Genomic DNA, 19,010 nt, shown 5'->3' on the forward strand with positions numbered 1-19,010 from the left:
ATTCCATTTTCCTAAAAAAAATGTCAGGGCTCTTGACAGACTGTTGGCACAGCTTTGGTGCTTTTGGTTTGAAGTTGTTGCCCATATCAGCTATGTATTGGTAAAATTCTTGATGTTTGTGGATGTTTATGAAGTTTAAAATTATATTCCTGTGGTACAGGGATTAATGGCAGGATAAAAATATAGATTTTAAAAGCCCTTATTGTTGCTAAGATTTTTGAGGTTAGAAGAATAAATGCAGTACCTGCCATCTGTTACACAATGATCTGAAAACCTTAATGCCCTGGCTACATTGGAACATAGTTTTTATAAACACCAACTTCCCTTGGATACTTATTCGGACATTTGGATGACATATATTCAGCTTTATGTGTCAAATAAGATGGATGTACTTGTGTTTATTGCATTGTTAACATGATAAAAGAGTGGTGTTTTGTGGGTGTTCTTCTGTTTTCCTTTCCTTTCCTTTCCTTTCCTTTCCTTTCCTTTCCTTTCCTTTCCTTTCCTTTCCTTTTCCTTCCCATTAACAGATTTGCATTAAAAATACATTTTAAAAACATTCAGCACAAGTAACTAGGGGGAGGCACAAAGAGGACATTAAATATTAAACATGGTGATTTAAATAAGTTAAATAAAATGTGTTGATTTAAAATGTAGCGTTTAACAATTTAGAATCCCTAGAACTTTATGATACACATTTTCACTATTTGCAGCTCAGCCATCCTGCTAAGCTCTATATTGGGAACACTTTTTGGATTCAGTACAGATTGTACCTGTCAAAATGTCTTAGACAGAACAGCAGATTTTCTGCCACACTCGTGCTGATCTACAAGTTGTTAACTGTTGAGCTGTGCTGCTGAGATAGGGGGAGGGGCAGTTGGGTAGAGCAGCCTGATTAATGCTTGATGTAAAATCATTCCCAGCATGTCATAAATTTGCATTTATCGCTGCTGTCATCGATTCTTGCATATGTTTTGTTTCGTTTTGTGTATATTTGGCGCAAGCAATCTGATTTTTCATCAACTGATAACAGTTAGGGTGGAGATGCAATTTGTGCTTTGGTGCCATCTCATTTCCTGTGCAGTATTCATAGAATATCACATGCTTTTCTCCAGAGGAGTTGTGCTTATCTCATGTCAAATCATTCGCTCTTAGCATGGAACGTATCAGTGGATGTCATAACTAGCCACATTTTAAACCAAGAAGTGGCTGATTTGGGCTGGCAATGGAAATTGGTTTGTGTAGTGGTACTTGTTAAGGGTGCTGAGAGATGTTATGAGATTCCTAATCCCCTCACAGAGCTACAGTTCCTGGAGTGGTTCATATCAATTAGTTCCTCTTCCTAGGAACTCTGGTAATTGTAGGTCTGTGAGGGGAATAAACATCTCCTAACAACTCCCAAGACACTTTGGAGGAAGTCTTGACTGTGAAAGTGGTGCAACCAGGCTTTAAATTCATGGTGCAGATATGGCCCAAATCTCCCTTGCTACCCTTACTATCTCTTTCTGCCAGCATGGCCTCTTTCCACCTCCCCAGGCTCTGTAAGAGGTGTTTTCCCTCCTCACCCATCTGTCCCATTAGCTCAGGCATCCTCAAACTCGGCCCTCCAACTATTTTGAGACTACAATCCCCATCATCCCTGACCACTGGGCTTGTTAGCTAGGGATGATGGGAGTTGTAGTCCCAAAACAGCTGGAGGGCCAAGTTTGGGGGTGCCTGCATTAGTTCTTGGTTTCGTAGCTCCTCCACACTTTTCCCCTCAGTCCACTACCTTGCCACTATTATTTCCTAAAAGCTGGGGGTTTCATTAACCACTACTGTGATTTTTATTAACTACTACCATGAGGCATTTTTTTCAACCATTCAAATTCATTTATTTTATTTTTATTTATATGCCATCCTTAATATGAAAGGAAAGGCCTTCTTGAATACTAGGTCTTCTCCTAATTCTAGACCTTCTTCCCATTCAGCTTTAAAAATAGTAATGACCAAATAACCACTATATTACAATCAGGATCATGCCCCCCCCCCCCCAATTTTCAATTTTCAATTTCTTTTGGGCCACATATTGACAATAACATGGGTAGGCAAACTAAGGCCCGGGGGTCAGATCCAGCCCAATCACCTTCTAAATCTGGCCCGTGGACAGTCCAGGAATCAGCGTGTTTTTACATGAGTAGAATGTGCCCTTTATTTAAAATGCATCTCTGGGTTATTTGTGGTGCCCGCCTGGTGTTTTTACATGAGTAGAATGTGTGCTTTTATTTAAAATGCATCTCTGGGTTATTTGTGGGGCATAGGAATTTGTTCTCCCCCCTAAAAAAAAATATAGTCCGGCCTCCCACAATGTCTGAGGGATAGTGGACCGGCCCCCTGCTGAAAAAGTTTGCTGACCCCTGGACAATACCATCAACACATCAGGACAATTTGAACCTCCTAAATAACAAACACACTTCGTTAAATTGATATACAGCTATGTTTTGTTAATGCTGAAATGTAAAGCAGTTTCATTGATATTTTAATCACCTTGTCAATAAGTTGTGGCATCAAATAACCTGACATGAAATATTTAGTGGGATGAGAACAATGTCAATGAGTTGATAGAGAAAATGGGTTGGCTCCTTTAACTGTTTATTTTTAGACCCAGGAATTCCCACATTTCATTACAAATATATCCTAGTAAGTGCTAGCAAATGTTGTCACTGGGTGTGTGGGAGAAAATTAGTTTCATTCACATTAAAAGGTGAACTTAACCAATTTGCAATTTCTGAAACTATGAGAACTGAAACACAGTTTGAAATTTGCACTAATCTGGGCTTTGCAATTGAGTTATCCAGCCTGGTAATGTGTACAAAAATGCATGTTCTAGGGTAAAATATGTATGAAATGTATAAGTGAAAATAACAAAAGTGCATTATATGTGGGGAAATTGCTTTGCAAAATGTGTATATTCTGATAAATCTGCAATGAAAGCATGCTGATGAATTTTCGTGAATACATAGAAAATTCACAAACTGTAGTGGAAATGTGGAGAATTGAACTGAAGATGTGAAAACCATAGAGAAACCAAAATTTACAGATTCACCTATCCATAGATGTCACCAAAAAAACCCCAGCAATAGTGGTCAGACTACATTTCTGCCTTTTCTTGTAGTTTCAGAGTCTAAAGCTGGAGAAATGGGTAGGGGACCTGAAAGACACTGAATTCCAGACCCATATTTAGGCAAGTTAAGTTTTGTATAACCTTTCCCATAGTCTAAGGTACTGATTAACATGGTGAGCTCTGACCAAAAAAGTAGTTCACAAGTCATCTTAGCTGTGAGCTCACTAGGTGCAGTTGACACCAAGGTCACTGGAGGGGCTGGGAAATGGAGAAGTCAAAGACCTTTTCAGTCTTTTTCATGTTAACATGTAAGTGCAGGAGAATGAAAGCAAAGTGTGTGAGCTGTGTCATATCCCTGTTCCAGCCACCCTCCATGATTTGAGAGACAATTTTGTGGCCATCCTCCATGAACATCCTTCTGAAGCATGGAGCCTTCTATACTCATTGAGATGTCCTCTATGACTTAGGAGAACATTCAGATAGGGGGAATGTTGCATTAGTTTTCCTGGTTATAATGCTAGCACTTCTGCAATGTTTTCTAACATTCCTTTCACAATGCAGTATCCTGCTGGGTTATGGAATGGTGGTGGTTTTACCAATATACCAGTGCGCCATGCTAAATTTCATTCACATCTGTGAGCATGGTATGGCACAACAACAAATATCACTGAGCAACATTGCCAATCTTCCACCCAAATTTTTCACAATTTTCTGCATGTCTACAAATGTGTCCTATGATTCACCCAAGAAAACAGCAGGAAAAAACTGTATATTGGTATACCACCTCAGATTTTGTCACTTAACTCTTACAATTTCTGGGTTAAGGGGTCTCCAAACAATGTTTCTTTTCTGGAATCAAATAACATGGATGGAAATGAGCGCAAAGCATGTGCTATATTCCAATAGTTTTCCAGAAGTGGTGATGATGGGGACATTTCTCCTTCTCATGTTAACTGTGGTTCTCCAGAAGTTGCTAGACTTCAACTCCCATCAGTCCTAGCCAGTGTAGTCAATGGTTATGGGAGTTGTCGTCCAGCAACATCTGGAGGTTCACAGATTCCCCATCCTTGAGTTATAGAAATAAAAAGAAGAAATCATGAAGAATGAGATTTGGGTTTTGTTTTGTTTTAAGTATTTTAAACTGAGAAAGGCATGAATTAGGGTTCCCCCCCTCAGGCAATATCTCATATTTGAAGAGTCTGTGGGAGTTTTACTCATTGACTGATAGGTATCTAATTGAGCACTCGCCTTCAAACAGTGAGTTTTTCTAGTATTAAAGAAAGTCTTAGAAGACTAGCTGTAATTCTCTAAGTGCATAATTCAATGTCATCTGATAAAGACTATAATTTTAAAAGCAATATAAAATAATTCAATCAACCTTTTACCTCTTGCATTATAGTAATTACTCTTTTGCCAATAATGAAAAGTGTGCTTTGAGGGAGAATTCTGATAATGTGAGTTATGGTAATATGTTCCTCATACGTCTATGAAGAAATCTGCTTTGTAATTTCACACGTTTGGCTGTGGATAAATGAATGGTCTTAAACTAACTTAGACCTTCTAATATACTTGTCAGTTCTTGGAATTCAATTTTTAAGAACTGGGAAAAACCTTGTGTACTCCAGCTGATTGTGAGTTGTTACAAAGAATAGTGCAAATATAAAGGACAAAGGATATGATTTTTACTAAAATTATTTCACTAAAAGTATGCTTTGACCTGAACACTTTGTGTTTTCTCTTGAGTTCTTTAAGAATCACACAGCTATATTTTAAAAGCGGGACTATTCTAATGATTTTGTTGTTGTTGTTGTTGTTTAGTCGTTTAGTCGTGTCCAACTCTGTGACCCCACAGATTCTTATATATAGTATTACCTGGGGCTTTTTTCAGGGGGAACTCACAGCAACTCAGTTCCTGCACCTCACAGATGGGTTCTGGGACCTCTCAGGTGGGCACCCTTGCCATTCTAAGAGAACGAGGGAGGTGTTCTGGCACCTCTTTTTCTATAAAAATAGCACTTGTTACCAGTTGAGAAAAAAAAAGCCCCACTGTGATCTAATAATGCACCTTTGACTCGGACTCACAATTCACTGATAGATTGATTTGAACATTTTTAATCCCAAAAAAGAATCCCAAAGTGTCTTAACAACATAACTGTAATAACAAGTAACAAATAGAAATAAATTAGTAAGAATTCAACCTACAGCACAATAAAAAATATGCAAATAAACCCATCAACAAACTGGTAAAACAGTAAACCAGCAGCGCAATGATCTACTTATGAACACAATGAGGTGCCTTACACTGAGCCAGTACATTGGTCCATCTAATTCAGTATCACCTACTTTGACAACAACTCTCCAGGATTTCAGTCTGTCATAGCCCTACCTGGAGATGCTGTGGATTTAACCTGCGACCTGCAGCATTCAAAGCAGATGCTCTACCACTGAGTAGTATCCCTTCTCCTGTTCATATAAATAACAATGCCAGATCCAGAGGTTTCCTTTCAAGTACTCTGCAGGTCATACCCCACATGGAATAACAACTACTGACAAACAAATAATGCATTGGACAAAGAGGTGGCCAGGAGAAGCTCCTAAAGGGCTACCTGTACATCACCTGCAATCACATCTTCAGTGGTGGCAAAGCACAGAGCAGGGCATTGCCCAAAAAAAATCAATGCAGGGTAGGTTTATAGAAGAGGATGTGGGCCTTTAAATATCTTGCTGGCCCCAAACTGGTCAGGGCTTTAAAGATCTAGACTGAGAGTTTGAACAGGGCTTAGGACGGTGGAAAAAAGCACCCTGTCCTCTCTCTCCCCTACCACCACATAAGTTGTCCTAACAAACAAGGAATCTACCATTGCATATGCTCAAAAAAATTGACAAAATCTTTGATCTCAGAAGTAGTCTCCAAGATCCCACAAGCTGCTTTAGACAATATCCATGAGTTACTAGCAGTTCCTGAACCAAATACAGTGTGGTGATTTTGTATTCCATAAATATATATATATCTATTTCTTCTCCTAGTCCTAGTGCTGATTTACTGTTTGTAATGGGAACATCTGCATTCTTTACACTTTTACTGTAGGTCAAACATTAGCAATTCACAAAGGACCAGGACCTAGTATCACCAGCTGTTGTCAGAGAGCATGACTGCACACTGCAAAGTAACCTTATTGTTCTGGGGGGGGGGGGAAGGCAGATGCCAGGTACTTTGCTAGAGTGAACTGGGAAAAGATCACATTTCGATATGGGTGAATTTTGTGATTTATAGATTTATTCTCTATAAAAAATAGCAGCAACTTCTAAAAATGCAAACAATACTGTAACGTCAAACAAAAGGCTTTAAACACACAGGCTTATATTTTCTTGATCTGTGATGCACTATTTTTTGAGAATTAATATACTATCTTCAGATACATTTTCCATGCTTAGTTTTTTTTTAAAAAAAGAACAGACACTAATGGCTTTTCTTTACAATATCATACAAAACAAAACTATAAAATTAGCAGCAGGAGCTCTGCACTTAATGGACAGAGATAAATCACATTAGAGGCATGTAAATTGTCAGGGCGACATGTGGAGCCATCATTTCATACCAGAAATCCTAGTAACCAGATCTCAGGTCTCGTGAATACTTTTTTGACAACACTAACTATTTAAGTATATTAGATGTTCAGCCATTCACAGGCCTGGTTTCCATTCACATGGACTGAGATAGCATAACTTTTGAGAGCCTATTCATATTCTGACTACAGAAGGGAAAGCATCCTGGACTGTAATCAGCACTGCGTCTCCTTTCTTCAAAATGAAGCTTTGACTCACTTTTAATAGGCACAAATGTCGCTCAGCGGTGAGTCTCCCCCCTTCCCAAACTCCTACATTCATTGAGTTCTGCAAAATGGTACCATGTGATTGGAACCCTGGGCCCATTCTATTGAAGTAATTAAGCTTTTGTACATGTGTAGGCGACTGCCTCTGTGGATCATCTTTCAAAACTGGAAGCTAATGAATCACAGCATCATGAAAGATGGGCTAAGTTTAGGTTATTGAGCCAGTATGAGGAAACTGACAATTGAATGAGTTTATATTCAGATAAGCACTACAAGCTCTGGCTCTCATTCTAATATCAAAGCACTGGTTGCTCATTCTTTCCCGCTGGAAGATTTTTGTTCTCCCAACTATAAAGAAGCATCAGTACAGAAGTATTACACTGTAGTAAATCATTACATTGTAAAGCTGCATTGTGGTTGATCTGTGCTTTCCACATATAGCCTGTATTTTAATATCTGTTGGAGGCCACCCAGAGTGGCTGGGGGGACCCAGCCAGATGGACAGGGTACAAATAAATTATTATTCAAACAAACAAACATTTTGTTTGAATGTGGTATTAATTGTAGTTTAATGTAAAAATAATAAAAATCATATACCCAAATAAATTATTATTATTATTATTATTATTATTATTATTATTATTACTCCTAGAACCATAGAATCATAGAATCATAGAGTTGGAAGAGACCACAAGGGCCATCCAGTCTAACCCCCTGCCAAGCAGGAAACACCATCAAAGCATTCCTGACAGATGGCTGTCAAGCCTCTGCTTAAAGACCTCCAAAGAAGGAGACTCCACCACACTCCTTGACAGCAAATTCCACTGTCGAACAGCTCTTACTGTCAGGAAGTTCTTCCTAATGTTTAGGTGGAATCTTCTTTCTTGTAGTTTGAATCCATTGCCCCGTGTCCGCTTCTCTGGAGCAGCAGAAAAAAGCAATTTGACTTCTGCAGGATATGAATTCCCTCTTAAAGGTTTCTTTAGCTATGATTTTTGCATTGCGGTGCCGACCGGTTCCCGGCCGTCATGGGCACGCTCTCGTTCCAGTTCAGCTGTCCATCTCTGCTCCAGCGCTGCCGCTGATCCAGTTCTTATACTGCACGTTATAATAATGCTGACTAGCCCAATTTTTTTAAAAAAAATTGTGATAATAAGATACTAAATATATCAATAAAGTTGTTCTGTTTGATATCTAAATATATGGTACTAAATATACTGGCGTTTTGAATATTTAATAAAATATCAAAGTTGTTCTGTTTGGTGTTTACATTTGGGGCTCAAAAAATGGGGGTCATCTTATACATGGGGGCGTCTTATACACGGAAAAATATGGTACTTTGCCATTCCTATTGCACCCTTGATCCATGTGATTGGATCTGCCCTAAGTAAGAGACTCTTTGGGTAAGTCACTCTTGGTGGGGCTCCATGGCATAGGTGCATGGCTTGGATCCACCTAGAGCCTTATGTTCAGAATTGTGGGTCCAATTTTATGGAACTTCTTTCAAGTTGAGGGCAGACAGGCCCCCTCCCTGTTGAACTTCCAGTGCCTACTGATCTATGTATCTATCTATAATTCCAGTGCACATTTTGGATTAATTCTGATTTTTATATTCCATTCCATGAACACTGCTTAGAGGATATTTTAATTTAGATGTATATACTTCCAATAAATCAAATGAATCCATAAAATACATTTAAATCTATCCTCACAGTGCAGTTCTAATATGTACATGTCAACTCAGAAGAAACTCCCACTGAGTTCAATGGAATTTACTCCTGAGAGTGTGTACAGCATCACAGCATGCCTGATATTTACTGAATCAAGTACAGTTTTTATTTTCTTAGGGATTTGTTCATTTGACTGATAATAAACAAATGAAAAAAATGAACCCATGTGCCATGTTAATTCTGTTGAATCAAAAAGCAACATAGGTAAAAGGTAAAGGGCCCCCTGACCATTAGGTCCAGACTCTGGGGTTGCGGCGCTCATCTTGCATTACTGGCCGAGGGAGCCGGCATACAGTTTCCGGGTCATGTGGCCTGCATGACTAAGCCACTTCTGGTGAACCAGAGCAGCACACGGAAACACCATTTACCTTCCCCGCCAGAGCGGTACCTATTTATCTACTTGCACTTTGACGTGTTTTCGAACTGCAAGGTGGGCAGGAGCTGGGACCAGCAACTGGAGCTCACCCCATTGCGGGGATTCGAACCGCTGACCTTCTGATCAGCAAGCCCTAGGCTCTGTGGTTTAACCCACGGCGCCGAATGACTGTTTTGCTCTTTTGAAAAGAATAAATAGTTACTATAATTATTAGATGTTCCTCATAGTCCATCTGATTCAGAAAAGTTTTTGCTTCAAAAGCTGGAGAACAATATTTGTTATGAAGGCACAGTGGCTATGTGCTAGGAGAATGTAGCCAAATAAAAGTTAAACTATATGTGACCCCAATAGTAATTGGATTTTGAGAATCTGAGGCCTTTAGGGTAAAGGATATTTCTATGTCTTCTGAGGCAGAGTATACATTTATTGGTTTGTATATATGCATAACAGTAACAATTGTCTATGCCTTTGGGCGTATGACCTTGTAATTTAATCTTAACATTAAGCAGTGCTGCATCTCTGAAGTTGCCATTCTTCCTCATAAAAGGCAGTTTTTAAAATCTGATTTAATGGCTTGCCTTCAAAATATCCTCAAGCTATGTTTTTAAAGCTTTTGAATAATAAAAGAGAGAGATAAAGAAATCACATCCCAGAATAAAATTAAGAATTAAGGAGCATTTCTGAAACTGTTAATAAAGCTTCAACTCCCTTCCAGTACAGTAGAAAATGTGCTACACCTGCCCTGTTCCAGAGATCCTTACACACAGTCAGAGGCCCTTGTTCCTGCACAGAAGGGCATCCTTGACAATCTGAGTCATTTACCCCAGCTTTGTGGGGGGACTTCAGGGGAAGAAAATGTCCCTGAAGATTGGAGGGGGTGGGCAAACAAATTTTGCCGAAATCTTCAGGTGGGAGGAAACCTACCTTACCTTACTTTGGACAAGATAGCTAGGATATTAAGGAATATTTTAAAAGCTATGCAGCTAGCCATGTTTGCTGGATCAGAATGTCTACAGCCTACAGGAATAATTTGTGTCAATGTATGCCATCATTACTTGGGGCGTCCTCACCCAGGAAATGCAGCCAGCTGGGAAATGGAGAAGCTCAGGCCTGGGTTCCAAATATGGCTCTCCATGCTTTTCTAACTGGTTTTCTCGACCCCTCCTGGTTTAGACAACTCACCAGTTCTACTCCCCACCCTCTTTGAATGCTTTTGCGTGTCTGGAATATGAATTTGACCTGTTATAATGCCTCTTGCTTGAATAAATGGAAGATAGACTAATACAAGAGAGCAAGTAGAAACCTTGGACCATTTGGCTGCTGGAGTATAATCTACTGTTGAAAAGTAATTTGTCACATCCATTGCTCCATCTACTTTTGGCTCTTGTGTCAACCACTTTTTATTTCTTTTCCTAGCCACCACTGACATGCAGTCCTTAGAAGTTTGTCCATAAGGGGATATGGATCTCAGGCTAAAGAAGGGTCCCCAGTCTTGGCTCATTTGATTATGTGTGCATGCACTCAATCTACAAAGGAACACTTGAAGGGACATCCATGCAGAGGTCTGTTTCCTTCCTGGATTTGAGCCCTGTACATCTCAGTGTATATGGATTGAATTCAGCATTTTTGGAAGTGTGTGCAAAACATGTCAGACATATGCATTCCTCCCACCCTCAACTTAGCCTGTAATATTAAGCTTCTCTGGGTGCAAATAGAAGAGTTTGAAATTTCATAGAAGTGCTCGAGGCTAAAATTTGCCACTTTCACAGAAATATCTAATCATATTTGCATTAAAGTTACAGCTTTTGCCTGTGGAAATTGCCTTTTATTTTCAGATGAAAACATGTCACTTGAGAAGAAAAAAACATGTTCATTTTCACAAATGAGAAATTGTCGTTCATGTACAATACGTTCCCCCCAACAGTGATATTTCTCCACAAAGTCCTGTTCAAGAGCTTACAACATTATTTTTCTAACCCATTAGAGTAGAATCCCTGGCCATCATTTATTATGTGAGAGAAAGCAAAGTTATCATGCACAGGAAATTAAATAGGGTGGTTGTATATTAGATGAAGCAAAATCTTCAGAGCTTTTGAGCGAACCAGGGGACAGAGAGAGCTGTGATCTTCTTTATCCTAAGAATGCGAGATATATACAAGGATTCATCAGCATAGCAAATTCTCTTCTTGCGCTTGCAGCTGGCTTGAGCAGAGTGATATCTTGAGCCATCTTGTTCGACAGAAAGGCTATTCCGGGTGTTGCAAACCTTTTGGGATTAGTGAGTGCATTTGAAATTTTGAGAAAGCAGCATGGGTTCCATGAGGATATAGCATATCACAAAATGTTTGCTGGTGCAAAATGTGCTGATGTGGACACATAGCCAGCAACAGGTGACACTATTGTTAAAACATCTACACTGGCTGCTAATCTACTGCCAAGTAGATTGTACTAATTTACAAAGCCCTGAACAGCTTAGGTCCAGGGTACCTTCAAGAGCACCTGGACTCTTATATCCCAGCTTGATCACTAGGATCATGTCCAGGAACATCATTGGTCATCCCTCGAGTTGGTGAGGCTCACCTGATAGTGACACAAAACAGAGCCTTTATCTCATTGGCCCAGTCCTATGGAATGTTCTTGCTGACAGAAAACCTTGCCTCCTAATCATGAGAATTTCACCATTCTTCTCTCTCCTCTTCTTTCTAGTGCAATTTTTTAAATTAATTGATAGAGAATGGTAGCACGAGGGAACATAGGTCAGAGAATTTTTCATCACAGCACTGTTAATAATGTAAGAAAGGGGGAAATATGGAAGAATCGCACGTTGAAAATTTTGGCTGTACGAATAAAAGAAAATTATTATAAATTAGTTTGGAGATGGTAGTTAACACCAGTCAGATTAAATCAAATGAACAAGGAATATTCAATGTTATGTTGGAGGGGATGCCAGGAAACTAGGAATTATGTTCACATGTGGTGGGGGTGTAAATATGTACAATTTTTCTGGCGAAGTTTGTTTAAGGAGATAACAGAAATCACTGGGTTAAAGCTGACCGAAAGTCCAGAGGTAGCATTATTTTCAATTTACGATGGGGTGGAAGGTTTGCTCACAAATTTATTGACAGCTGCACAAATTATGATAGCTAGGAAGTGGAAGGGGAAAGCAGAATATAAAATGGAAGAATGGTATAAAGAGGCATGGGCTATAGCTATGAATGATAAATTAACACGTACCATTAAGATGGGGAATATGCAGGAGAAATGATTTTGAGGAGATATGGAAGGTGTAGAATTTGTACTGTTAAAACGGAAAGGGGTCAAACCATCACAAGAAGTGTTGAAATTTTGGGTGGTTGAATAGTTGTAATTGAATGGTCTTGGTGGTGGGGTGCACATTTTTATTCTTATTAATTTATTATTATTGCTTTGTCAAAATAGAAATAGAAAATAGAATGTAAGAAAAACCCTGCAGGATTAGGCCAAAGGTCCAGCTAGTCCAACGTCCTGTTCTCATAGTGGCTAACAATATTCCTCTAGGAAGCCCACAAGCAGTATCTGAGTACAGCAACACTCTCCTCACTTGTGATTATCAGCAGCTGGTATTCAGAGGCATACTGCATCCAACAGAGGAGTAGGCATAACCATTGTGAATAGAACTCACAGCCACTGCCATCATCTGTCTGTTCAGGACCAAGAGCAATGGTTGTTACAGAAGTGCTTCCGAACTGCAGTGCAACTGGCCCATTGCACATCCAACTAATTCCTGGGCAAGGATGGTAGGATTTATTATTCCCTAGGAGGACCCCACCCCTCATTTGCACATCTCTGTGCATGCATGCATGCATGCATGGGAGGCATAGTTGTCAACCTTCCCTTTTTTTGCAGGAAATTCCCCTATCAGTACTATACTATAGACTATAGTACTGATAGGGGAATTTCCCTCAAAAAAGGGAAGGTTGACAGCTATGATAGGAGGAGTGGATTGTGCCAAATTGTTTAAGAAAGGAACATGAATGTGGTTAAGAGAGAGGTACCTATTATCTCCAAAGTCACCTTAAGAATACATCGAAATCAGGGGGGAAATGGGGTGGGGAAAGAATAAAAGAAACAGGTCCTCATAATCTGTTCCTGGTTGAGCAAACAAGGCAACATTCCACCACCACCCCTTTAAGTTCTACTTTCCCAGTTGGGAAAGCTGTTAAACTTTTTTTTTTTTTTTGTCTGTGGTGGCGTTAGAAGAACAGATGGCATTCAATTTGACTGGAGTGTTTATATGCTTGTTGAAAAGGGATTAGATTTAAGAGCTTACTAGCGTGTGCGAAAGATTATTCATAGTGTTCTGCTAAAATAATGCATGTGTTATGAAAGCAGAAAATATAGTTTTCATGCACTTTGGAATTGGCAGCCTCATCCTTTTCTAAATAGTTTTTTTTTGTGGGGGGAGGGGAGGGGGAACTGATACTTGCATGAGCTCACTTGACTTGCTTGCTTCCTTAATTAAGACTGTGATTTTAAAACCACTTGTACTCAAATAGCCAAAAGTAAATTGCACCAAAATTTATTTATATATATTTAAAATGTTTATATACTACTATATCATAAAATATCAAAGCATTGATTTACAATAAAAACCGAGTAAAAAAATAAAATCAGCGATCATCAACTAATTACTACAGAAAGGTGTTTTCCTAATTGCCTGCATAAGCTGGACGGATCAGAATTTTTTTCAGCAGACACTTAAAGGTTAAAGCAGAAGGCACCTGCTGAATTTCTTACTTTTGCAGTGGCTGAGGTGTGTCTGTGAGTGACCTACAAAATATCATTCTGGTGAAGAAAAACACAACCCACACTTGGCCACCTCACAAGGATAAGCTAAACTCAAAACTCTACACTCACTAAAATTCTAAAGGAATTCTGGAGTGTTCTGAGAAGGAAGCAGAAAAATGGAAACTTCTATTGCATGGGAAGAAAACTTTGGAGAATTTGAATTTCAGCACAGCAGTTAAGCTGGGGTACCTTCACATAGATGGAGATGAACTCAGATATTGCCATTGCCATACTTGCTTTGGTTACACCCAGACTGGATTACTGTAACATGACAGTGTAACATGCTGAATGTGAGTTGCTTTTGAAAGGGTCTAGAACAGGCATAGGCAAACTTCGGCCCTCCAGATGTTTGGGACTACAATTCCCACCATCCCTAGCCAGCAGGACCAGTGGTCAGGGATGATGGGAATTTAGTCCCAAACATCTGGAGGGCTGGAATTTGCCTATGTCTGGTCTAGAAAATCCCATTGGTACAAAATGCAATACTATTTCACTAAACAAAGAAAAAGGAAGGATAATAATTCTATCAAACTAAAACACCGTAAGGCAAACTAATGGCCTCCCTGAGATGTGTCAGTGTCATTGGGATTCAAATGGGAGCATCATAAGAGTCTCCCTGGTGCTGTGAATAAAAAAATATATATGAAGTGCTGGCATTCTCAGAGAAGTGTGAACTATGGCTATAATCTGCACTTCCCTCACTGCCCCCACCACATATCTATTCATCAATCAGCTCATGTGCCTTAAGTGCACATCTGAAAAGTAGAACATAATTGAGAGGAAGGGGAAAATAAGCAGTCCATTGAAATCCTCCCTCTGTTTGAGCATTTGTCTCCCTTTGAAGCAAACCTGGCCTTTCTAAGTGGGAGAAGAGAGATGCAGAGGGAATCAAAGGCAGTTGCCAACTGGCATGACGTAGCTGCTATACAACACTTGTCCTGCATCATCATGGTTTCGTTAGTCACTGCTTGCATTATTATCTATGAATTGTATTTTTCAAATGCTGTGACCTTCCCTGGGGCTTAAGGGAGAAGTGGGAGGCAAAATCAAATAGAGCTGCTTACCTCTCATTCTTCCAGAGTTCAGCTTCATTAGATGATCCAAGGTTCTAATATTACTTGATATAATATTTTTTTAAAAAAATCTCTCAGAAAGTTCTTCTATATACATAATAATCTTGTTAGTTATAATACTTTCCCACTAGTTTTCCCAGAACAGATATTAAGCTAACTAAATTCCTGAATGCCTCCCCAACTCCTCCCCTCCAATCCATTAAATAATAATAATAATAATAATAATAATAATAATAATAATAATAGTGTTTCATTGGCAACTTTCCAGTGCTTGAGTATGGAAGTTAGATACAAGTTAGAGACAAGCTACATATTTGCGTTAGATCAGAAATTTCACTTTTGAGTTCTTTAAGAACTCTTGGGCGGATGCCACCTGGGTCACAATTCCCCTCAGTTCTTAAGACTGCCTTTACATTTTCTTTAGTGAAGACAGATGCAAAGAATTCATTCCACTTTCCTGCAACCACCTTTGCCTCTTTTAGCACATCTTTGACTCCCTTGTTGCCCAAAGGTCCAACTGGCTCCCTAGCCAGTTTCCTGCCTCTACTGTATTTAAAGGGTATCTCTGTTGTTAGTCCTACTGTTTTTAGCATTGTGCTCCTTGAATTCTTTTATTGCATCTCGTATTGTCTATTTCCATTCCTTTCACCAAAATCTGTGTTCTTTTTGTCCTCATTTGGAAAAGAATTCCATTTTCTAAAGGAAACCTCCTGTTCTATTATTGTGGTTTGGCGGGGGATGGGACCCCAAGCATTGTGGGGACATTTGAGCCTCTTGACTTTCCTTTTCAGCTTTCTTTTAAAAATTAATCTCCCCCCCCCTTTTTTTAGAAGTTTCCTCTTATAAAGTAAAACGTGCCTTTTTCAAGTTCCTTAGCAATTGTTGGCTTACATATACAGTATGTTGTATGAATTAGCGCTGTGTTCACTGATCCATCATTTCAATAATACATCTCACATCAGGTCCTAGGCAACACTTAAGATTAAATCCAAGGTCAGCTATCCTCTGATCAGATCCATGATCAACTATTTTAGGGCATTTTCATTTATGGTATCTAGAATTTTTACCTCTTTGTAATGACAAGAACATGACTATGTTAAGGAAACTGATCTATTAACACAGGATTTATTTCTTTGTATGCCTCCTTCACTTCATTCTCTATTTCAAGACTACCCTGCACATTTTGATCAGGAGGGCAAAAGAGACTTTCCAGTACTAAAATATTCTGGGAGCTCACAGCAACCCTGTAATTTCTAGCTTGTTAGAAGCCCTTTGATGTACACAATGACATCACCTCCAATATACCTTCCCTTTCCTTCCTATAGGGTTTGTAGTCAAAAAATAATGGTCTCCCATTGGTTCTCTTCATTCTACCAAGTTTCTATTACTCCTGCTGTAATGATGTTGTCCTTTAAAACTAAGCTCTCCAGCTCACCATCTTGGCTTGGAGGCTTCAACATATAAATACTTATACTAATTCCTATGGGGTGATATATCCCAAACCAGATGTTGCCCCAATCCTGTTGGCTTTGCCCCAGTGATCAACTTGAAAACTGCTATGCCACACCACATTGTTTATTTTAAGGACCAGCTGCCTGGTTCCATACTGCACCTTTGGAAGGTTACTTCATTGAACAGGTTACCCCTCCTTCCTATCCTGCAGCTGTCTTCTTTCCACTACCTGTTTGGTTCACTATTCTGCTTAGTTACGTGGCCAGCCTCCCAGACTTCTCTTGGGTTAAACAAAGTGATTCTTGATGGAGATAATAATAATAATAATAATAATAATAATAATAATAATAATAATAATAATAATAATGTTATTTATATCCCGCTCATCTGGCTGGGTTTCCCCAGCCACTCTGGGTGGATTACAACACATAACAGAATTGTAAAACACTAGACATAAAAAATTTCCCGATACAGGGTTGCCTTAAGATGTCTTCTAAAAGTCAGGTAGTTCTTTATTTCCATGCCATCTAATGGGAGGGCTGTCCACAGGGCGGGCACCACTACCAAGAAAGCCCTCTGCCTGGTTCCCTGTAACCTCACAGTGAGGAAACTGCCAGAAGGCCCTCGGAGCTGGACCTCAGTGTCCAGGCTGAACGATGGGGGTGGAGATGCTCCTTCAGGTAGAGAAATGCACCCCAGAAGATTTAGAAGCCACTCTCTAGTTCAGCTGGGACCACACACAAAAGAATCCTTGGGTGTGATACTACAGAGAATGGCAGCTCGATACACCACAATTTTTCTAAATTTGTTCTTGATGGTAAGACGTTTTGCCTTTGATTTGCTGCTGCTGTCACAACACTTCACACTCGTATTAACAACATTAACATTAACAAATTCAAAGCTCCGTAGGAACTCTCCAGGACTCTCAGAGAAGACAGCAGCAATACACATTCATCACTTGGGGGATAGATGTGCATTTGGGAGGAGTGAATCTTTACCTGGAGTTTCTCATTGCACAATAGCAATGTGGACAGGCTTCCTGTCCCTGCTGTTACTATGCTTACCATGTCACTGAAGCCTAGAAGTTATGTGAGGAACTTGCTCGAAAACTCTAAAGGACCTTTCAGTAATTAATATAATTGCACCCAAAATTGCTCATAATTGTTGAACTGCTCAGAAATGTGTATTTCAGAGGAAATCCTGCTAGTGTTATTGCATTACTGCCTCGCAGGATCAATATTATATTAGTTCCTGCACATGGTTGCCCTGGGCAGAACAGCAAGCTATTAGCATTTTATTAACATTATTCCACAGCTCATGAGTTTCACTCTAGTGATTGATGACCCAGCCAGTACACATACTAAAATGTTTATAAAGACACTGGCTGCAGACTGAGAGTATTGAAGACCCACAGAAAAAAGGGAAGTCAATGGAAGCAAGAAGGGACATCACCCCAGGCTAGTCTTACATTTAGTGTGTCTTAGGAACAGAGTCCATTTTTGTCACACGTCCAATTTTTGCATGTAATAATCTACCACACATTTTCCCCATGTTGAAACTTTATTTCTCCCCTGCCCCTTGATGGTACTCCTGAACCGGATGAGGGTTTTTAAACTTGGTGTGTAAATGGCCAATTGACAGTCGCTGACACTAGCATTAATTTCTGAAGGGGTGAAGAAGGGCACCACAAAGTGGTGGCACTTGTATGGAGCACAGGTTGGCTGCTGACACAAAAATCAAAGGAAGAGGACGAAAGAAGTCATGAATTTGCATGAAAGTTCCAAAATTTCTCATTGATATGAATAGGTGCATATCTAGAAATAAGTACTGTAATTTAAAGAGAAATGAAATTGCGGAGAAGGCTGTGAAGAAGTAAACAAGGTGCTTCCTCAGTTTGCTTTCCAGGCATTAACTGTTGAGCCCCTGTTTCCCCTTCTTATGGTTCTTTATCTTCAGCTAGGGCAGGGGCAGAGAAAGGGGGACAGGGGGGTGACACTCTGGGGGCAGGCCCCACCCCCACGATCGACACCATCAGCGTGGCAACTTTTAAAAGGCTGCAACGTGTAAACAGCAGCACAGCGTCTGTGCTGCTGTTCACGCACTAGGGAGCAGCGCACCGCCCCCCGGGGAGGGGTGCCTTCAAGTTTGCCTCCCCGGGCAGCAAAGCGGCTCGCTACACCTCTGAGCTAGGGGGCTGTCTCTTGTGAAGTAGGGTACAAGGTCACCCTAGCAGAAGACCTTTACATGTATACACTGGTAAACACATAGAGACTCTTCTCATTCTTGCCAAATACGTGGCTGGCCCTGGTGGGGTATGACTAAGCCCCCACAGCACCCTTGGGCATGCACTGAATGCACAAACGGATTGGTTTGAACCCTGCCATGCTGTTTCCCAAATGGAGGCAATATTCAATTTCATATCTTTCCCCACTCTGCATTTGGTATAAGCAGATGTGCAACATCCTGCACACTGAGAATGCAACTGCTTTGGGGTGGTTTTTTTTGGGGGGGGGTGTCTCTCCTCCTTCCCCAGTCCAGCTGCATGGATCTACAGTAACTGTCTGGAACTGTTACTTCATTTACTCTGCTTATCGCTAGCTGCAAATCTGCTCTTTT

This window comes from Lacerta agilis, chromosome 9 (genome assembly GCF_009819535.1).
Source record: "Lacerta agilis isolate rLacAgi1 chromosome 9, rLacAgi1.pri, whole genome shotgun sequence".
NCBI classification, from domain to species: Eukaryota; Metazoa; Chordata; class Lepidosauria; order Squamata; family Lacertidae; genus Lacerta; species Lacerta agilis.